The sequence below is a fragment of the Thunnus albacares genome, chromosome 2 (assembly GCF_914725855.1).
Source record: "Thunnus albacares chromosome 2, fThuAlb1.1, whole genome shotgun sequence".
NCBI classification, from domain to species: domain Eukaryota; kingdom Metazoa; phylum Chordata; class Actinopteri; order Scombriformes; family Scombridae; genus Thunnus; species Thunnus albacares.
The window spans coordinates 33,079,750-33,085,749 of record NC_058107.1 but is presented as its reverse complement, the minus strand read 5'-3'; positions in this window follow the sequence as shown (position 1 = coordinate 33,085,749).

Below are 6,000 nucleotides of genomic sequence, written 5' to 3'. Positions count from 1 at the left end.
CAAAGCAAGAATCACCTTTGAAGTTCTTTCCACTTTTATTCGAATACAAATACAAATACTGGGCTCTCTGCACATTCCTACGCTGTATATATGTTTTCAACTTAACCAAATCAGTGTCATCGTTAAATACAAACACTGTTGATTTCTTCCTGTGGAGTCAACATACAAACTGTTTTGACTTAGTAAATTTCTGCTGTCAGTCAGCCTGGTGAAGGCAGTTTATCTGGCCAGTGTCCTCTCAGATCCCCAGGAGCTGCAGCTGACAGACGGGTGCTTTGGCGGACCGAGACACTGAATGCAGATCGAGTGAGAAGCGGGGAGGCTGCAGAGAGGTGGAGGGTGTGGATTGACTGTTGTGTTCGTATGAGACGAAAATTTTTTTCCACTCCTGATAAAGTGTGAGAGGAACAGAAATGACTCTACAGCTGATGCATCGCTCTGGATTTCTCTTTTGGTTGTTGCCTTGGCAATATGTGTCCATGAATTTGGGAGGCAGGGCTTCTGAAGGACCATGAAGGGGGGTGTGTATTTGTTTGGGTGCTTAGTTCAAATTATCACCAATCTTTCTCCAGAATGACTGACTCTACCTTTAAAAATCTAAACAGACCAACCAGTTAAAACACTGCTAACGTCCAAGTCTGTACCAGTTATTTCATTGAACCATTTCTTTTTGACAACGTCCCACAGCTGCCAAAATAGGACAGACATTGTTCCCCAGACCTTGACAAACCAGCTTCAACTCAGTGTCCATCAATTCTGAAACACACAAATGCTGTCCGGTGGATTGATCACTACTTGCACATGGCCCATTTGATCAGAAGGTTATCTAAGTTCAAGATAGAAAAGGATTTGCTGTCAAGGTTCAGCTGACAGTTGGATATATTACCACCTAATGAAGGGAAAGTGCAAAATACTTGTTCTGCAACCTGTCAAATTGTTAAGAATAGTTGTGCTTAGAAATAGGTTGTACTTACAAAACTTCGCTCTTAAAAGATAAAGGTTGATACTATTCCAACAACCCTCTACCATGAGGCAAGATACTATGTAATGCTGCTACACAAACACACCCATTTACATTTGTCAAATGCTCTAAGTTAAGACAACAACTTGTCAGCTTTTTTTATTATAGGGACAGTGGCGAGATGACAGGAATGGAAGGGAGAGAATGATGGGGGGGGGTGACACGCAACAAAGGTCTACAGCCGGATTCAAACCACAGACGTTGCGGATATATGGCATGTGTCTTAATTAGTAGGCTAATGGGGCACATCGACCAAAATGTGTTTGTCTATCACTGATTATAGTCTGTCAGGTACCAAAAACAGGCAGAAATTGTCTGGTCAGATTCATAATCTTGTTTACCTATTCTTTGATCAGACATTTTCTGATTTGAATCAAAATGTTACTTTATTTAGTAAAAGTTCTTGGATGGCTGCTTGTGTTTAAAAAATGGAGAACTTTTGTTTAATAAATGTTTTTGTAGAAAAACATCTTTTTATTTCTTAAAGTACGGTTGTGTTTTTTGTTGAACCAAAAGTCAGATATCATATCGGCTAGTAAAAAAAAAAAAAATCTAATTATACCTAGCTGTACTACTTACTGTCATGGTTCTGTCCCTCCACCAGTCCACCAGATGTCCTCAGACCTTTTCCCTGTTTGTTGAACTGGACTGAGTGGCAGTGGGCCCTTGAAGTTGAAACTGTAGTTTTCTTTCACACTAGCTGTAAAATGTGACTGAGGAGTTTGCCACACCTGGTTAGACATCTAAGATGCAGCATTTTATACACCAGGCAGTTCATTTCACATGTCTTCTGTATTTACATTCAGGGCACTTAGCAGACATTCTTATCCAGAGACTGACAAATGTTTGTTCAATGGCTAGACTCTTTTACTCATCCTCAACACATTATGAAAAAAACAAGTCAGCTAACATTCGTATCTGTAGATATGAATAATTTGCATTTACAGCTTCTGTGTGCCATTGTGAGAAGTACTGCATCATTTTGCTTTTGTTATTTGGCTTTAATTTGTTTTTGTTTTGAGAAATATAGGAGACTGAATGCCCTCTTACAGCCTTGCTACACATATATCACTGCAAGCACCATTATCTGTCTTGTGTTTTCTGGGTTTTTGGTTTAGTTTCTGTTTGCTGAGTTTTTCTTCCTGTGTCCCCAGCCTGCTTTTCTCACACTTCCCTCCACACCTGAACTACATCAGTCTCGTTAGCCTTGCCCTGCTCCCCGTGTCTTCCCCTGCCAATCAGCTCCCAGCCTGCTCTTCTGTTTTGCCACCTGTTCCTTGTTGTTTCATTAGTTCAGTTTGTATTTAAGTCCTGGTTTTCAGTTCAGTCTTGTTGGATCCTTTGTTCTGTTTTGCTCTGTTCTGTGTTGTTTATTCAGTTCAGTTTTGCTCGGCCTGCACTCGAGCCTAAATAAAGAGACGTTTTTCAGTTCATTATGGCTGCTGCGTCCTGTGTTTGGGTCCATCTCTTTCTGTTCCCTTGACACAAGTTTACAAGTGACATAATAAATACTTCTCACAGCACTGTGATACTCTATAACTAAATGTTAAATGGTTTAAAAATGGTTTAAATGAACAAAACTTGGCTTCTGGGGCCAATATATTCTTAATTGGAAAATGTTACTCATCAGAAAACCGCTGGATCAAAACTCTGGATTGTCTGAGAGAGAAAAAGCAAACGATTATCCCTCTCTCTCAACAATCACCCTAATGACTTTAACCAGAATGCTTCATGTTTACTGGCTGTCAAAGAAATACAGAAGGGTTTCAAACCTGGCAAAGTGTGTGCTCCCAGGTTCACTGTATGTTAATTGGTTTGTAGTAATTTGATTTATTACAAATTTGTTTTTAGAACTACATGAACTAAAATACCAAAAGCTTAAAGGTGACACATGCATTATTATTTAATATTGAGGACCTCAAAAACAAAATGACACACACCATACATGGGGTGAACTAATATTCAATCACCAGAGTACTGCTCAGTTACGAACTTAGCACAAAAAGTAAGGAAATTTGTGTTGGGTAGATTATTCTTTGTTATAACAATGCTTCTTGGAAATAAATCTAATACATTGGAAAGCCTGTTTATTTCCCTTTTTTAAATGGTGCCACATTTGTGAGGAACATGCATTTGTGGGATGAGCAGCAGAGCTGAGTATGTGGGTTGCGCCGATGAAAAATTTGCCAAATCTTCTGTTTGCCAATGCCTAACAGCTTATTTTGCTGTTGCTATTGACTCTTGTTTTGAGCTTCTGGTACCCCCACCTGTGAGCATGGGCCCTGCTACAGTGGTCAGTAGGTGTCTGCTCCAAGAATCGGCATACCACGTTTGACTGATCCAGATAGGGCCCGTGCTATAGGGCAACTTTAAGCTGGTGTTCCGCAAAACCAAGTTGTGGCATTATTTGGAGTGAGCCCTAGTACCATCTCCAAAGTGAAGGCCAAGTTCCATATAACGGGGGATGTCAGAGACAGGCCGCGAAGTGGGCGTCCCAATAAGACTACACCCCAAGAAGACTGTTTCCTCACCCTGTCAGCACTTAGGTACCGTAGGCTGTCTTCTACAGGTTTGCAGTCAAGGTTTGCAGGACGATATGGCCGACAGCTCTCTGCCCAGACAATCTGGGACAGACTGCACGCAGCCAATCTCCGGTCTCATAGCTGCCAGGAGGCCTGTCATGACTGCCCTTCACCATCAGGCCCGTTTGCGCCGGTGTACCTGAACATGTGGAGGAACGTTATGTTCAGTGATGAGTCCAGATTCTGCCTACGGCAGTTGGATCGTAGGGTTAAAGTGTGGAGAAGACGTGGAGAACGCTATGCTGGTTGCTGCACTGATAGAGTAACATCTTTTGGTGGAGGCAGTGTGATGGTGTGGGGCGGCATCTCCCTCACTGGAAAAACAATATTTGGGAGTGGAAAGGATGGAATGGCCTGCCAGCAGTCCTGACCTCAACCCCATTGAACACTTGTGGGATCAGCTTGGGCGTGCTGTTCATGCCAGAGTGACCAACACAACCACATTGGCTGACTTGCGACAAATGCTGGTTGAAGAATGGGATGCCATCCCACAGCAGTGTGTGACCAGCATGAAGAGGAGGTGCCAGGCTGTTGTGGCTGTGTATGGTTCTTCCACACGCTACTGAGGCTCCTGTTTTTATTAATGAATAAATTGTTATATTAATATTAATATGTCTTGTTTCTTCAAACTTCAATCATTCAATACACCAAACAAGAGTCAATGGCAGAATAAGCTGTTTGGCATTGGCAGAGAAAATTTGGCAAATTTTTCATGGGCACAACCCACTTACTCAGCTCTGCTGCTCATCCCATAAATGCATGTTTCTTACAAATGTGCCACCATTTAAAAGGAAAACAAACAGGCTTTCCAGTGGTTATAAGATTTATTGCCAAGAAGCATTATTACAACAAAGAAATAATCTACCAAATACAAATTTCCTTACTGTCATTGAATTAGAATTTTTATTTTACTTGATAGGGATTTAACATAGTTCCACTACAGAGCATGAAATTGATGTGCTGCACAGAGAGTTTATAGCTATTGCTAATTTTCAACTCTTGTCCCTAGTTGGGCTTGTTGCATGCTGTGTGCACTTGATGGCTGCCTGAAGGTGACGGGGTACATGTACAATGCAAACTGTGGGAGGAACATGGGGGTCAAAAGGGGCTTATAGCTCATATTTGCTTCAGGGCCACCCAGTGGGTTAATCTGGCCATTAAAAAAAACTTGTGGTTTTTTTGTGGGAAGCTCCCAGCTGTGAATGTATATAACTCTGTAAGGGGTGGACGCATAGTATTGCAGTGAACATCTGCTGGATAAATAAAAGGTTTAGACAAAGCTTTACAACACCAGAACAGAAAACAAAAAAATGAATGAACATGCTGTGCGATGGCAAACCTGAGATCTAGTAAATATAAGAGTTTTTGCTTTAAATATCACGTCAGTGTAATAGAACAGTGGTAGAGAGGAGCACCTTCATGATATGACTCTTTAAAGGATATGTCTGGCAATTTTCTATATTTTTCTTATTGTCAATAAATCTCATGCACATAGCCAAACCAACAATGAATTGATTTACTTACAAGTAGTGTGTGTGTGTGTGTGTGTGTGTGTGTGTGTGTATGTATCCAATTATGATATATATTATTTCTTTGTGCTGTAGACCTCTGTTGTTCTCCAAAAAATATTAAAAACACATCAATGAGCCACACTTTTGCACTGGGTGACATGTGCCTTCATTATTAAGAGTTTGGGCACGTTAGGTTGATTAGAAACAGCTCCAAATACTAAAAACAGTGATCATGTTGTCAGTCTCCAGAGAGTAGTTCAGTGTAAGGCAAATGCCACTGAGCATGCATGGGAACATGGTTCCGTTTACAGAGCTACACTAGCTTGTTGTGCTATATAAAGTTTGTTGAGAAATGTACAATGTAGTTCAAAGTAAAGCCAGCAAAGCTCTGTAAACAGAACAGTGCTCCTGCACATGCTCAGTGACGTCTGCTTTGCACAGAAGTACTCTCCGGAGACTGAAAACATGATTGCTGTTATTAGTATTTGGAGCTGTTTCTACACAAACTACTGTGCCCGGGAACATGTCACCGAGTGCAACAGTGTGACTCATTGAAGTGTTTTGTAATAGTTTTTGGACAACAAAGGAGGTCTATGGCACAGAGGAATAAGATGCATATCAGGCTAATAAATGTAAGTAGATCAATTCATTGTTTGTTTGGCTCTGCATATGAGGTCTGCTAACAATAAGAAAAATATAAAAATCACCAGCCATATCCATTTAAAGTACATACATACATACATACATACATACATGCCCATCAAGATACCACCACAAAACATCTTGTATTATACACCTTTACACTGACAAGATGTCACAAAATTCAAACAATACTATGCCTGTGGCAAAAAGCTAAAAACTGAATGTTTATTCATGTATTTCCTTT